At 37.6% G+C, this 17367-nt stretch overlaps 5 non-coding genes across 5 annotated transcripts; 3 read left to right on the plus strand and 2 right to left on the minus strand.

The window, feature by feature from the left end:
• Nucleotides 1-630: 630 nt before the first annotated feature.
• Nucleotides 631-703, plus strand: Trnav-aac (transfer RNA valine (anticodon AAC)). The gene has a single exon. It is a non-coding gene; the product is annotated as a tRNA-Val (tRNA).
• Nucleotides 704-1213: 510 nt separating this feature from the next.
• Nucleotides 1214-1286, plus strand: Trnav-uac (transfer RNA valine (anticodon UAC)). Its single transcript has one exon. It is a non-coding gene; the product is annotated as a tRNA-Val (tRNA).
• A 515-nt stretch (nucleotides 1287-1801) lies between these two features.
• On the minus strand, nucleotides 1802-1874 carry Trnav-uac (transfer RNA valine (anticodon UAC)). Its single transcript has one exon. It is a non-coding gene; the product is annotated as a tRNA-Val (tRNA).
• A 413-nt stretch (nucleotides 1875-2287) lies between these two features.
• Trnav-aac (transfer RNA valine (anticodon AAC)) lies at nucleotides 2288-2360 on the plus strand. Its single transcript has one exon. It is a non-coding gene; the product is annotated as a tRNA-Val (tRNA).
• Nucleotides 2361-3222: 862 nt separating this feature from the next.
• On the minus strand, nucleotides 3223-3295 carry Trnav-cac (transfer RNA valine (anticodon CAC)). The gene has a single exon. It is a non-coding gene; the product is annotated as a tRNA-Val (tRNA).
• Nucleotides 3296-17367: the final 14072 nt, after the last annotated feature.

The raw sequence follows: 17367 nt of genomic DNA on the forward strand, positions 1-17367 counted from the left end.
TTATTAGACTTGTGTCTAATACTTAATGCACATACATCGCGGAAGCCCAAATTTATATTTCTCAAGAACGTTGTGTTAAATAACAGGAAAATGTATAGATGCGCATTCCTGCCCTTTTGCGATTCGTCAGCAACATGTTCCCGCTGGCAACTGCATGCCAAGTGAAACCACGTCGTCACCGATATCGGAAAAACAGTGACTGAAAAATCAGTGACCTTACAATTTGCCGACCGCCTGAATAAAATTCGTTACGCACAACAGAAGCAGAATTGTCTCAGAACGAATACCACAGTTAATCTGGCTTTCAGTGGTGTATTTATATTAAGTGTGATGCACAGATTACTATTTTAATCTAATACTATTTCTTTTAATGTTCTGCGTTAATAAAAACATCATGCACATAAGACGTGAGATTTCGAACAAGGGAAATAATTATGAGAGGTGTTACGGGTTACATCTTTAACGACGCTAAAGTAGAAGATTACCTCAGTAGAGCACTTGGGTCGATACACATTACCATACCCTCTCCCTATAACTTCTGACTTTGTGCCAAGGCAAAAATCAATAGCAAGCATAGGTGTCTACAAAGTTATTAGATAAAAACAATATTTAGCAGCCTTAACTATCAGTGGTTCCATGGTGTAGTGGTTATCACGTCTGCTTAACACGCAGAAGGTCGCGAGTTCGAAACTCGCTGGAACCTTTACTTTTTTTTATATTTTGATATTGATCTTCCATATATTTTTTATCTTATTGTTTAAGGCGATGGGCTGGCAGAATCGTTAACTCGCCAGACAAAATGCTTAGAGGTATTTCGTCCGTCTTTATGTTCTGAGTTCAAATTCACTTGTCCGTGACAAAAAAATATAAAACCGAAGAAAAAACCTCAATCAATACAAGTAGGTTCCTGCCAGTTTCGAACTCACGACTTTCAGCGTTTGAAACAATTACGATAACCACTACACCATGCAATCACCGAACTATTGAGTTTACCAAATACTGCTTTACCATATATATAAACAGATTCAAGCGAGTTCTGAAATCGACATTGTTGAGGTGATGAGTCTAGAGCCTTCCACTCCTTATTATATAATAGATCCGTCCATTGTAATATAGTTAGATCTCCAGTTATGAAAACTCCGGATCGAACTGACTTACGTATCATACAACTTGTATATGATAAGAAAAAATATTTGCCTTTGTTTCAGCGAGTGGTTCCATGGTGTAGTGGTTATCACATCTGCTTTACACGCAGAAGGTCGTGAGTTCAAAACTCGCTGGAACCTACTTTTTTATTTTTCAATTCTGGGAATTATAATTTTAGAAAGAATAGGCAAACATATTTCAAAGTAGAATTGAAACATTGTCAACGAAATGATCCAGCATGGCCGCAGTCAAATGACTGGAACAAATAAAAGAATAAATAAGAATAATAACGAATCGATCGTACTTCGAACGCACGACCTTTTGATGTGTTTAGTTATGTCCCTTTGTGTCAGCGGCCGTTGTTGTTCTTTGTGATGGTGATGGGGTGGCAGTTCAATTACTTCAATACCAGGTTTCCAACCACTGTATTTATTTCGTCGACCCCGAAGGGATGCATGGCATTGTTGACGTCCGCGAAATTTGAACTCAGAACGCAAAGTGCCAGAAGCAACGCGATTTAGCATTTTGTTCGACACGCTGACAATTCTACCAGCAAACACCGCTGTACAATATAATGTAATAAAACTAACAACAACAATAACAAGAAAGAGGGTGGTAGCATTAAAAACAAGCAAAAGAAAAAATAAATAAAGCTAGGCTCCAGTGAGTTTCGAACTCACGACTTTCTGCGTGTAAAGCAGACGTGATAACCACTACACCATGGAACCACTCGCTGCTTCGGGATTAAATATTTTTCTTGTCATACGTACGTGAAATCGGTCTGAAGGTTTCATAGTCTAGTGACGTTAAAATATATACCAGTAATATACTGCGGCTTGAGTTTATCCATTGAACACTCTACTGTCTGTGTCAATGTTGGAGATAAATGCTGAGATGAGATCAATATCTATTGAGAAGACTAATAGACCAATAGACCAATAGTCATTATTTTATGAACCTCTGAAACAATAGACGTTTGAGGGAATCTAGTAGGATTCGAAACCCTGGCGAGAAAGAAACACTTCTTGTTAACGCAATGATTCTGATAATCCGCTGTAGTTTGAAAGTAGCTCAACGTTCATCTCTGTATTAGAAACAACTTCTGTATGATAAAGCAATATTGTAGAGCATTCTATCGTTCGGTTCCATGGTGTAGTGGTTATCACATCTGCTTAACACGCAGAAGGTCGTGAGTTCGAAACTCGCTGGAACCTATGTGTTTCTTTTTGGCTTTGTTTACTTGTTTTCGACGCAACTATCCTCTTTCTTCTTGTGTTCTTGTTCTTGTTAGTTTTATTACACAGGACTGTAAAGCAAAATGTTACTGTGTCGAAGAAAATGCTAAGTGGTGTTACTCCTGGCGCTTTGCGTTCTGAGGTCAAATTTCAAAGACGTAAATTTTGCCATGCATCCCTTGTGAAATAAGTACCAGTTGACCACCGGGGGTCGATATAATCGACTATCCCCCCCCCCTCCAGACCTTGTACCTGTAATAGAAAGGATTATTAACAATCTTTTGTCATATTCTGTCAATAAAAATTTATTTGTTTATTGAATATAATTTGGCGCGAATATTTTATCCAGTTTACACAATAAAACGAATACAACCTGTGAATTAATAATTTAAATATCGATATAGTTATAAAACATTATCGATTAGTTAATTTATAATACTTTATATAATATATATATAACAGTCTATAATATTCTATTAAGTAAAATCATTGACTTGAGAATATTCCGTATAATTTGATGAGTTAAATATTTAAATCCAGTCACTTAGGTCACTTATGGCTTTCATCAGTTCGGGATCGATAAATAAAGTAGAATTCCAGAGTGGTGTATTGGTAGAATAAAACATTTTGTGGAATGTTTTCTGGTTCTGTAGGTTCTGTGTTCGAATTCCATCTCTCGTCAGCGAAATATAATAAAAATATAGATATTATTAATAATATTTTATGCTTTCCGGGATATAAAAAAATAAGGGCCTGTTCTATCGGTAATACTAAACTAAATATATCAATCCCCACTCATGGAATTAGAAGCCCGGTGTTAAAAAAATAGTGGAAAAATATCAGGTTCCAGCGAGTTTCGAACACACGACCTTCTGCGTGTGAAGCAGATGTGATAACCACTACACCATAGAACCAGATACCAGCTGCTCTCCATCATTGTTATATTATATTGAAGCTGAGGTGCAGAGCTGGCTGAATCGTTAGCACGCCCGGAAAAATGCTCAGCAGCATTTCGTCTGTCCTTACGTTCTGAGTTCAAATTCATCCTTTTCGGGTCGATAAATTAAGTACCAGCGAAATACTGGGGGTCGATGTAATCGACTCATTCCACCACCTCCCCCAAGCTGCCCTTGTGGCAAAATTTTGAAATAATACTAATTATTATTATATTTCGGTGACCGGAGATTGAATTCGAACACAGAACTTACAGAATCAGAAAACATTCCACAAAATGTTTTATTCTACCAATACACCACCCTGGAATTCTACTTTATTTATCGACCCCGAACTGATGAAAGCCATAAGTGACCTAAGTGACTTGATTTAAATATTTAACTCATCAAATTATACGGAATATTCTCAAGTCAATGATTTTACTTAATAGAATATTATAGACTGCTATATATATTATATAAACTATTATAAATTAACTAATCGATAATGTTTTATAAATATATCGATATTTAAATTATTAATTCACAGGTTGTATTCGTTTTATTGTGTAAACTGGATAAAATATTCGCGCCAAATTATATTCAATAAACAAATAAATTTTTATTGACAGAATATGACAAAAGATTGTTAATGATCCTTTTTACTACATGTACAAGGTCTGGAGTGGGGGGACAGTCGATTATATTGACCCCCGGTGGTCAACTGGTACTTATTTCATCAACCCCGAAAGAATGAAAGGCAAAGTGGACCTCGGTGTCATTTGAACTCAGACCGTTACTCTACCACTAAGGCGGCGATGGAAAGAATATTCTGCAGTATGTGTTTCAAATGTCTCAGCTCTGAGTTCAAATCCCACCCAGGTTATTCTCGTGTTTTGGAGCTCTTTGTCTTCCTATCTTCCGCTCTGAATCGACGAAATAGTTTTGTTGACAGCCAACGTCACGAGTTCAAGACACGATAAAACCTTAGGAAGTTTGTTTGATTTGAACCCGCAATATTTCGCTTCACATTGCTGTTGTTATGTTGCTCTAATACTTTGGGTTATGTTTTCGTCGCTGTCGTCGTCGTCGTCGTCGTCGTTGTTGTTGTTGTTTTTTATTGCTTCTCAAATTCTAAGAAAGATTGCGGAAAATAAACTTGAACGAAATGAATTTATGAAACGCGATGCTTGAAAACAATCAACACACAACACAACACAACACAACACAACACAACACAACATAAACACAACATAAATACAACATAAATATAACACAACATAAACACAACATAAACACAACATAAACACAACGCATGCCACACTAATAACAATCATAAACTGCAATCAACTGGGAACCGCATAAAGCCACTTATTCAATTTCTTGTGCAGTCAAACATTGGATTTACGATGAGTTTTTTGCATAAAGAAACGCCACAGAAATTCTAGAAGCAAAAATCTAGTCAAATAAATCAATCGCGAGACATTTGAATATAAGAAAAACGATGAGGGATTTCGTTTCCTCTTCATGTTTATTTCTTTCTAAAGAATCCTGTCAGATTTCATGGAATATATAGTCGAATTGCTGAGATTGCAAGAATTTAATGATAGAATGACAGTTTAATGGAATTGGATAAGGTTTGTAGTCTGTATTTTGTATTACGTCAGAGGCCTGTTCTGTGATTCGAACCCGTTCCTTGCAGTTGGTCAGGAAATACATGTACAAAAAACTCCCTCTCATCCGGTACTCAAATAACCAGAATTCTCAAACAACCGGCACCCAGAAAAAAAAAGAGAAAAATGTGTTGTTAATTAGTGTAATGAGAAATTGCGCTAATTCGTGTCAATTAATTAATTGTAATAGAAAAAAAGCTTCTACTGCATTTAAAATGGATTGTCGCTTCTAAAAATGTTGTGCAGTGATTTTGTCTTACTGTATTTATTATACCCGTATCTCATTAGGTTAATAAAACTTAATTACTTCGATGAAAAAATAAAACATCAAAAGTATAAGAGATCAAACAATCGACAAAAAAAGAACCCTAATCACCAAGGAAACAAAGAAAAAGAGAAGACGAGGGGAGAGATTAAGCTGCAGAAGATGGAGAGGGTGGAAGGCAGAGAGTAACAGGTTGTATACCCCAGAAAAAAATGGCGTGTTTAGCCGCGCCTCGCAGACACGATTGCAAAGGCGTTGCCGCGGAGAATGGCGCCAGCAACGTTCGTTGCAATAAACCACCCCCACCTCGCGGTGCTCATTTCTCAAACGGGCCGCAGTAATCCCGATCTTGCGGAGGAAATCAGCAACGCATGGTCTGAGAACATCCGAAGTCTCGACGACGACCGTCACAAAGTGACAGAAACCGGTCAGGCCCCTATATTTGTTCATTTTTTTCTCCTCTGCGTTACGGGTGGCTATAACCGGGTTTGCTGTCGATGGAGGGACAACGTGCCGCAGCACGTCGCACCCCAGATTAGGGATCTGGCTCCCTCGTACTTACTCCAATTGTACTTCCATTTCTTCGTGTCTCACCTTTCTACAATATTCAGAATAATAATGATAATACTGATGTACATACAGAGTTTTAATGAGTTTTCTAAGGGGCAATGGTAATTTAAAAAGTGATGATCAGATATCCGGAAAATTCAGTTATCCGCCAACACTCCGGTACAAATGGTGCCGGATAGGATAGGAGTGGGTTTACTGTAGTAGCTGTGATTGTAAATGTTGGTAAGCGTGAGTCACAGATTTTGTGTTCATCTCCCAAATGAAGAATAAAAACTTTGTATCACAGCACCAAGGAAATTTTAAGAGTGCATATACGTAGTTACATTATCTATATATAAACACACACACACATATATGTATTACATATAGATAGATAGATAGATAGATACATACATACATACATACATACATACATACATACATACATACATACATGCATACATACATACATAGACATTTATATACACATACACATCTATGCACTTCTAGGGTGCTTATAAGTGTGTGTGTGTACGGGTATGTGTGTATGCTTATATTTATATATATATGTATATATATATATATATATATATATATATATATATATATATATATATATATATATATATATATATATATATATATATATATATGTATATATATATATATATATATATGACAGTGTGTGAGAGTATATGTATGTATGTATGTATATATGTACTAACGCACTTGTAAACCACTCAAGCATTTATGTGGGTGAGTGGGAGAGCTTGTGTGTACGTAATACACACACTCATATACATACATACATGTACACACATACGCATATATATATATATATATATATATATATATATATATATATATATATATATATATATATATATATATATATATATATATATATATATATATCGTCAAGAAGGGCGCCTAAGCAGACATCAAAAGACCAAGAGCATGACTAAACGCCTATCTAAACACCAATGGTCGCAGACGAATCAACTGATGTGTGAAAGGGAGTGAACTCCCTTGAGGAAAATCGTCTCCATGTCCCGGATGACGGGAGCAGCGGTGGCAGCAGCAGCAGCAACACCAGCAGCAGCAGCAGCAGCAGCAGCAGCAGTAGTAGTAGTAGTAGTAGTAGTAGTAGTAGTAGTAGTAGAGCAAAAGCTAATCTTCCTTGTCTCTTTCGCTGCAAAATTTCATGGCTATTCCAATAACGATGTTTGGTATCTACCAAAAGACTAGAATTGGTATTTTGTGTCAGTCGCGTTGCCTCAATAAACTTGACATTTCTCGAAAGAAGATGGTTTCAAAAATGACATTGGGACACAAAACCGCTTCCTGCGATTTCGCACAAACATGTCTGATTTCTGCAGTAAAAAGGCCCGATTAAAAAAGAGGGAGATGGTGAACGTTGACCAATGTAGGGTCCTAATAGCCGCTGGTCCTTCTTTCGATTTTGCTGACCTTTACGTTCTGAGTTCAAATCAACTTCGCCTTTCATTCTTGCTGGGACAATTAAAACAAAGTACCAGTCATATATTGTTGCTACAACAATAAAAGCAGCAACGCAGAAAGGAGGAGCAGGATGAGTAGGGGAAGGAGAGAGGAGGTGGAGGAGGAGGAGGAGGAGGAGGAGGAGGAGGAGGAGGAGGAGGAGGAGGAGGCGAAACAACTGTACTCTCGGCACACTTTAGGGAGTATAGACTTAACTTCCTGTTTAGAAATGTTCCTCATTTTAACCTAACACAGTGAGTACACAGTCATTTAGTCAGAGGTGGGGGGGGTCGTGGAAGGAAGGGGGAGGTAATCACAACCTAGTTTTCTTCCCTTTCTTTTTTTTTTTTTTTCTTATATTTTTCATTCGTTATCTTTCCTTCCGGTTGCAACTCAAAGAATCGTTTCGAAAAATAATTTCCTTAATGACCTCAGTTCTTAGATTTTAAGTTTTCGGTGAACAAATGGACCTAAACATTCACTGTCGTCATCATCATTATCATCATCATCATCATCATCGTTGTCGTCATTATCATCATCATCACCATCATCATCATTATCATCATCATCATCATCATCACGATCATCATCATCATCATCATCATCATCATCACCACCACTACAGTCTCCCCCGTCCCATAACCTCCAAAACTATCACTTTTATTCTCATCCTACGTATTTTCCTTTTCCTTTTTCTTTTTCTTTTTTTTGTGTGTTACTTTTTTCTTTCTTTCTTTCGCTTGAGAATATTTAGGATGTATTTGTTTACATAATCTCCTACCGCCATTGTGGCGGATAACTCTTCCTTTCACTTCTGCGGCAGCCATCTTGCCACATGTACGAATGTTGTAGAAAACGAATATTGCGAAAAATAAACATGTAACAGCTTAAAACTTTGACAGATAAAACTTCCCTCTACGCCAGGTAATCGGGTGCATATTCCTTTGATACATATAAAGGGGTGGACGTGTCTCTACTAGGTAATACATTACCCGTTTCTCTATCCCCAGATAATGGGGTACATTTTCCTTTACACCACGTAACTGAATATATGTTCCTCTGATACGTGTAATGAGGTAGAGGTGACTCTGTCCCAGTTAATAGGTCAGGCACCCCTCTACAGGGTAATATGTTGGTCGTGTCCCCAAATAATGAGGCTCACCTTCTTTTATGCTTGGGATAAATGTGACTCTGTCCCAAGTGTATCGGATAGATGTTCCTCTTTCGGGTAATGGAGTGGGCGTAATTCTACCCTAGTCAGTGGCGTACACACGTTCCACGAAATATAATGAGATAGACGTTCCTGTACCCCAAGTATTGGGAGAGATATTTCTTAAACATGGGTACTGGAATGGACATTTCTGTATCCATAACTTGGGTTCAAATATCACGAAAGTCTTTGGTAGGAAAGAGAGCCTCCGGGAACAAAACTGTCGTTTCCAGTAAAACTTTCGTCTTTCCCGGAAGTCCCTTTATCTGTATCTGTAATGCTATGCTTGTCATTTCATTGCTGAAAAAAGGGGGGGGGGGCATCAGAGTTGCGTTTCTGGGTAACCGTCTTTCAAATTAAGAGGGTTAGAAAAGGATTTAAGAAAGGGTTTTAAGGGTTTCTGAAAAGTCCATATTGTTCTTCTTCTTCTTTTCTTCTTCTTCTTCTTCTTCTTCTTCTTCTTCTTCTTCTTCTTCTTCTTCTTCTTCTACTACTACTACTTCTGATCCTACTCCTCATCTTCCTTCCCCATCTTCTCCTTTATTTCTTCCTCTTTTTTCTCCGTTTACTTCTTCATCATCTTTTTCCACCTCCTTCTTCTTCCTCTTTTCTGGCTCCTCCTCCTCATTCCCCTCCCCACCCCTTCGTTGACCAGCCCGACACACCTATAGCCGAAGGCGTTTTAGCCTTGACCACTCATGACGCATTCGATGCGTCCTTCTTTTTTCAAGAGACACTATGATGTAGAAGAGGCGCATTAACAGTCATTCCTAGCGGATCGAGTGACCATGGGCGGGTCGTAGTGGAGTTGGTGAGGAGAGGTGGGCGACGAGGTTTCGGCTGGGTTACTTTTGGGGGTTAATTAAGGCCCACACAAGATGATAGAATAACACTGCGTGATTTTGTATTTAGATAGCACACACCAACACACACATATGTATACACGTAAATACACACACACACACACACACACACACATATACATATATTCATATATATTTATGTGTGTAAGTATATACATTATATATGTACATCTTATATATTTTACATGCATATATATTGTATATGTATGTATTATGAACATAGATATTGATAGATATATGCATATATGTGTGTGTGTATATATATGTATGTGTGTACATACATACATACATACATACATACATACATACATGCATACACAACGTGTTGCCTGTTTAAGGTAAGGAACCAAGGAACCTAGTAAGATCACATCCGGTAACGGGGTCTCATCTGAAAATTATAGTTAGTTGGTGTGCGTGCGTGCGTGCGTGTATGCGTGTGTGTGTGTGTGTGTGTGTGTGTGTGTGTGTGTGTCTATATGTGTGCACACGTGTGTGTGTGTGTGTGTGTGTGTGTGTGTGTGTGTCTCCCTATATATGTGCACACGTGTGTGGTGTGTATCTCTGTGTACGAGTCTCTGTGTGAGTTCATTTCTATCTATCGCTGATATTTCGTATTTTTGTTAGGGGTGGGCTTGTGTTACTTTTCTTAACTTTTTGGGTGGAACCATTTGGTGGAGGGAAGGGAGAGGTTCCCTCCATCCTGTTTTCAGAAGGAGAAGCTGGTGGTCTCTTTAGTTTTAATATTCTCTTTATTCTATCTTCTTTTTCCTTCCTGATTTCCTCCCGCCTTTCTTTTCACCATTTTTGTGCTTTGTCGCCCTTTTTCAGTCGCCATCACTTTAACGCTTACTCCATCTAACCCCCACCCCATCTTTCTGCTGTGTGTGCATGTGCGTGAGCGTCTGTGCAAGTGTGTATGTGTGTGCAGACAGTAAGTCAAATATCTGTTAAAATTACTCCAAACAATAGGCCTAATGTTTCGCACTGCCACCAGACTCCTCAGTAGACGAAGGTAAAACTTGCTGGAAAAACCGAAACTAATTCCGTTTTGGCTTTGTTTATTTCTTTTTGGAGGTTTTGCTGTTGTCTTTTGGTTTATCTTTTATTTCTTTCGGTCATCATACAGAGGCCATGCTGTAGCACCACCTTCAGTTATTTCAGTCGAATGAATCGAACCCAGTAATTTTTTAAAGCCTGGTACTGCATATTCTATTGAGGTTTTTTCCTTTTTTTTTTTTTTCTTTTGCCCACCCACTAAATTATGGAGAAGTAAACAAACAAAGCGGTGCTAGGAAACAAACACACACACACACACACACACACACACACATTTACATATATATATTCTTTTATTCTTTTACTTGTTTCAATCATTTGACTGCGGTCATGCAAGAGCACCACCTTTAGTCGAACAAATCGACCCCAGGACTTATTCTTTGTTAGCCTAGTATTGATTCTATCGGTTCCTTTTGCCGAACCACAAAGTTACGGGGACGTAACATCGGTTGAACACTATTCAATTTTTTTTCTCCGTGTTTTTCTCCTTGTCTCAGTATTCTTTCTGTTGAAGAGCGTAGCTCGAAACGTCAAAGACTTTCCGTATTCCCGAGCGTCAAACTAATACATCCTTTTGTTATTTACACCACCTGTCCTCGTCTGTTGTTGTTTTTTCGTATATTCTCCCATATATATATATCTATATATATACGACTAGCTTCATTTTGTTTCCGTTTACCAAATCCACTCCTGAGGCTATAGTAGAAGACACTTGCCCAAGGTGCCACGCGGAACCATGTGGTTGGCAAACAAACTTCTGACCACACAGCCACTCCGCTGTTATTGTTGTTTTTATTTTTTTATTTTTTTAATATTTTTAGTCTTTTTTTTTTTCCTCACAAACTGAAGCAACGGAAATTAGTTGACCGAAAAACTTGCTTAACGCAAAGCGAATTTACAAATAACTGTTGTGTAAATAACTCTTACTAATCAATCATTTCAGAGAGCTCTACTTTCAAAAGCGACGAAGAATATTGTGATTAAAGCTTAAAATAGATACAACGTTTGCATCTTTATGCATTATACATACATACAGATGTATATACATATATATGCGTGTGTGTATTATATATATATATATATATATATATATATATATATATATATATATATATATATATATATATATTATATATATTATATATATATTATATTATATTATATTATATTATATTATATATATATGTATATACATATATATATATACACACACACATATATATATATATATATATATATATAATCATAAATATATAGGGATTGACAGTAACCTGCTTCTCCAACATACTGAGAATTCAGAAATAGCAGTCAAAGAACTACTGATTTCAAAACTACAAATTATTACTCCAGATTGATAGCGATATTTTTGATACACACAGAACAAAAAACAATAGAGAAGAGTAAAAAACACTTGCCTTTAGTTAATTTAGTACAATTGTTTCACAGTTAAGAGTACATAATACTCTATTCTGATCTTCTTGTGAAGGCTGTAAAACGTGTCCCGGGTATCATGAAGACCAAGTTCCCCCAAGCTGTGATGGTCTTTTGGTGTGTTTCCATTGATGGTGACATCATGTTGCCCCACATCTTGAAACCGGGCCTTAGGCTCAATTCAGACAGCTATGTGGACCTGCTGAAGACTGTGGTCAGACCCTAGCTGGGAGGCCGGAATTTGATCCTTTGTCTTCCAGAAAGAGTGAGAAGCTGTTATCGGAGGGTTTCTACAGCTTCCAATTTCTGGCATCCTAATTCCCTGCGACTGTAATCCTGTAGATTTTATCAATCTCCAAAGGATTGCTAAAATCCTATGGATTACAATGAGGTTCGGTTGAGAGGGAGACATCAACCGCTTTGTCAGCAACAGAAGGGCCAAGCTTGTGGCCAAAATCAAGAAGGAGGTCGAAGATCTTTCCAGGCTCATAGTGAGGAACGCATACACCAGGTTTCGGGGCCTCCCTCAGTCTGTGGCAAAAGGTGAGGGAGGGGGCTACTTTGGATAAACTGTTACCCCCGCCGACCATAATCCAGTTGATATATTTTTAATGTTTTTTTTTTGGATGGAATATTGTGTTTTCTTTCCCTTTCTATGTCAAATTTAGCCCCCCCCCCCCCCCCCGCCGCTGTACTCACACAAACACACACACCAAACGGCTTACACACTCCCTTACATACACTCGTGTAGAAATACATACACACATTTACTCGCAAAACGCGAAAAGGCCAAATGTAAGGTGGATGAGTGGATGGAGGGGTAAATGTTGCGGTAGCAGCAGCAGCAGCAGCAGCAGCAGTTGTTGGTAACCATGGCAACTGAAGTAATAAATCTGTTTGATGTGAAGGTAATAGTTCTGGCAGAAACGTTCTTGAGGCTAAAGGCAACCTAATTGTAGAATGATGATGGTTAAGTGAAAGGAGAGAGGACATAGAGGGCGTTGTTAGAGTGGTTGGTAGGAGGATATAGGTGGCGTTGTTGTGAGGGTGAGCGGTGGGTGTTGGTGTTGTGTAATGATTGGGGGGGGGGCTTCTTATGTCACATCTGATGAAAAATGGCGAGTTAGTCACAGACTTTCAACGAACCAGTCCTCGCTTCGCTAGATTTCTGACGGTATGAGCGGAAAGGGAGTATTTGTAATTCGGTGAAGAGCAAATATCCCAAAGGCGCAGGTATGGCTGTGTTGTAAGACGTTTGCTTCCCAACCACATGGTCTCGGGTTCAGTCCCGCAGCGTGGCGTTTTGGATAAGTGACTTCTATTGCCCCGGGTCGACCAAATCCTTGTGAGTAGATTTGGTTGACGGAAACTGAAAGAAGCCCGTCGTACACATACATATACACATACATACATACATACATACATACATACATACATACATACATACATGTGTATGAGTGTATATACCTTATGCTTGAGTCTGTCCCCATCACATGACTATCGATGTTGGTTTGTTTACATCCTCGTAACTTAGCGGTTTAGCAAAAGAGTCAGATTGAAAAAATACCAGACTTTTAAAAAAAGTACTGGGGTCTATTCGACTAAAGTTTTCCAAGGCGGCGTCCCAGTATGGCCGCTGTCCAATGACTGAAACATGTAAAAGCTAAAAAGTGAAGGATTTCCTTTGTAACTCACACAAGTTTCCCACCACTATCATCATCATCACCACCGTCGTCATCGTCATCGTCATCATCATCAGCAGCAGCAGCATTGTAGACAACATCTGTTGCTGTTCTTCTGAAGCCCGAACAACAACAACAACGAAGGAACGATCAAAGACAAAGAAAGAAAATGAATAAAAGACGAAGAGAATGAATAAAAACATGAAAGAATATGAAGAAATTAAATAATGAATGAATAAACGAGGAAAATAATATGAAAGAATAAGTAGTGAATGAAAGGACAAGCGAATGAATAAATGTGAAAGAGTGAATAAATGAACGAAAGGATTACCGAATGAAGGAAAAAATGAATGAAAGGATTCATTTATGTGAAGGAATTAATGTGAATGGGATTATAAATTAATAGAAATGTATTAACGAATGAACAAATGAAAGAATGAGAGAATAAGTCAATATGAATGAAAGAAAAATGAGTCAATAAATAAAATGATTGAGTAAGATAGTGTGAAAGAGTGAAATAATTGACGAATGAAGAACGAATGAAAAAATGAATTAATTAATGTGAAGGAATTAATATAAATAAATGAATGGATAAGAGAATGTATCGATGAAAGAATGAATCGATATGAATGAAAGAATGAGTAAATGAGACAATACAAATGAATGAAGCCATACGAAGTATCTAACACGGGCAAACAAACGAAAGAATGGGAGAATGAAAGATTAAAGGAATGAAAACTAAGTGAAAGAATAAGAGAATATAGAATTATAAAAAGAATAAACGAACGAAAGAATAAAAAAGATGAAATGGTATGAATAAACAAAAACAACTAACGGAATGGATGAATAAAAGTATAAACGAATGAAAATAATGAAAGAATATAAATGAAAGAAGGAACGAAAAGTGGAAGGGATGCAGTTCATTTTTTAAGCTAACCTTCACGGATGGGATCACTCGTACCCGTTATTCCGGAAACAGAGTAGAGTCGTTATTAAACTGTGTTCCACTGTCTCTGTTCTCGGGTTTTCTTTTCTTCTTCTTTTTTTAGTGTAGTACGTACACACACACACACACACACACACAAACACACGCACGTACGTGCTCGCACACACACATATTCACACAGCTAAAGAAACAAACACTAATATACGTTGACGCATGCGCCAAAGTTACTCAGAGACAAGCACCTGCACACACACACACACACACACACACACACACACACACAGATATATATATATAAAGAAACACACACACACACGGACATATAGATATACACAAACATAGACAGATACACACACACAGACAAACGCGCACATATATCTACCTGCATACACAGGCAAAAACAAACTCATGGCTCTTTACCACAGATACGCAGACACGTGCACATGAATACACACACACACACACACACACACATAGTAAAAGACCACGCAAACACTGATATACACAGATACATGCACTCACACACATACACACACAGAAGCAAAATCAAACACACGCATACATCACATATCCTGGCAGAAAGGCAAATACGCAAACATACATACATATGCACAAACACACACACACACACACAAATACTTAGAGAAGTACACACACACACAAATACTTAGAGAAGTACACACACACACATATTACAGATACAGATAAACATAGGAACAAAGACGCACCCATAGACACAAACACTCACACACACACACACATTCACACACACATTCACACACACAGAGCAGAAACCTATCACACATATACTTACAGAGAAAGACTAATAAAACAAACATACGCACATACAGACACACACACACACACATACACACGAACAAAGAAGCACAAACGCACACACTCAGACATACACACATATACACCACACATATATACACAAATACATAAGCAAACTACACACAGATACATATACCACACATACAAACACACACTCACACATACTGATACAAACAGATACAGATGTACAGACACATGCAAACAGTAATCACGTGATCCATTATTCACGGTGTAGTCAATATTTTGTTGATCCGCCATTGATATAGAGATCAAGATAGAAACATATTAAGACATTCGAAATGAAATAATTATTCCGGTCACATGAAGAAATTCGCTCATCATCTTACAAGAATTCTTTCACAATTATATTCCTCAAAGATAAGCTGCCTTTAAAGATAAGCTGGTTTTAACCAGATAACACCTTTGGTTCCTGAGTCCTGGTGTTTCACATACGCTGTTGTCATGGCTGACAAAACGAAAATCGGAAAAACTGTTTCGAACTTGACAATTCTTTATGGCTTACATAAGATTATTTCCAGGATTAAGAAATTATATAAATTATAAATTACCTGGTTGCCGGTTGCGATAAGAATTTATTAGCTTTGGAAGTAATTTGCAAGATTATGGTTGGTTCTTTACTTAGATTCATAGCCATCATGTCTAGGAGACAGCTGTGGAAGACTGCCATATATATATTCATACATTTGGATATATATATATATATGGGTAAAGGACGTCACCAACAGTAAACAACATGTAATATGAAAACAAATGAGCTCAATACGCAAACAACGAGAGAAAGAAATGGAAAACAGGACAAGTAACGTAAAGAACGACCCTTCATCAGTTGTCGGTTGTCTACCTACTCCTCATTTCGAGCACTGAACGACAGTATGCGTCTTCGAAGACAGTTGCTTCCATAAGTACTAAAATAAGATTTGCGATTTATGGAGGGTCAAAGTTGGGAACAAAAACAGGACAGCGGAGACATACAAGAAAACCGAACGAAAACAAACATGGAGGGTCGTTAGACCAGAACGAGGGTAAAATAGCGAACGTTGGAGAAATATTTTCTTTGACAATAGAAAGATAGAAAAGAGAGATAGGTTACGTCCAGTCCTTAGGACAGCCCTGAAAGAAAAAAAAAATGATCACGTGCGGAAAAGAAAGATGGACGATGGTCACGTGTAAGCAACGAGAGAGAAAGAGAGTAACGGAGAAAGAAGGGAAAGAGAGAGACAGATGGAAAGCGATGAAGGGGAGAAAAAACGGAATTAGAGAAAGGATGAGAAAAAAACGAGAGGGGAAAAAAAAGTATAGAGTAGAGTCGCATCAAAAAGGTTAAGATAAACTTAGTTGGAAATGGATGCGAGGCGTTCAATCAAATAATGTATTATCATTTGAGTGAATGCTACGCAAATCACATGGTTCTGGGTTCAGTGCCATTGTGTGGCACCTTAGGCAAGTGTCTTCTACTATAGCCTCAGACCGACCAAATCCTTGTAAGTGGATTTGGTAGACGGAAAACGGAAAGAAAGCCGTTGTATGTGTGCGTTTATGAATTTATCTATCTATTTATATATATACATATATACATGTTGACTCTCCTGTGCTAGACAACTATATATAAAAAGAAAACAGGATGAACGATATTGCTGCTTCAGGCAAGATGGTATATCGAAAAGGTTAATCCTTTTGTTACTATGATTTTATTAAAATATATTGTCTTATTTTCAATAAATTTTCCAAATGACGAAAACTTTATACAAATAACTTTGTCATTATGAAAACTGGTGTTTAAAACATAAATTAACACGAAATTTAAAGGAAAGTTTTAATTTAGATCTCTTTAAAACCGGATGTTTGTATCATAAGAGTAGGGTTGGTCGCAAGGAGGTTGGTATCAAAAGGATTAAATGTTTAAATTAAAACCTTCTAGCGTTAAATTTGTAAGATGTTTCAAAGCCAAGCGATTGAATGCCACGGTTCAAGGACTGAGACGTTAATTGATCATTAACCATTTTAATGCCAACATCCACCTG

Source organism: Octopus bimaculoides, chromosome 24 (assembly GCF_046866305.1).
Source record: "Octopus bimaculoides isolate indiv1 chromosome 24, ASM4686630v1, whole genome shotgun sequence".
Taxonomy (NCBI): Eukaryota; Metazoa; Mollusca; class Cephalopoda; order Octopoda; family Octopodidae; genus Octopus; species Octopus bimaculoides.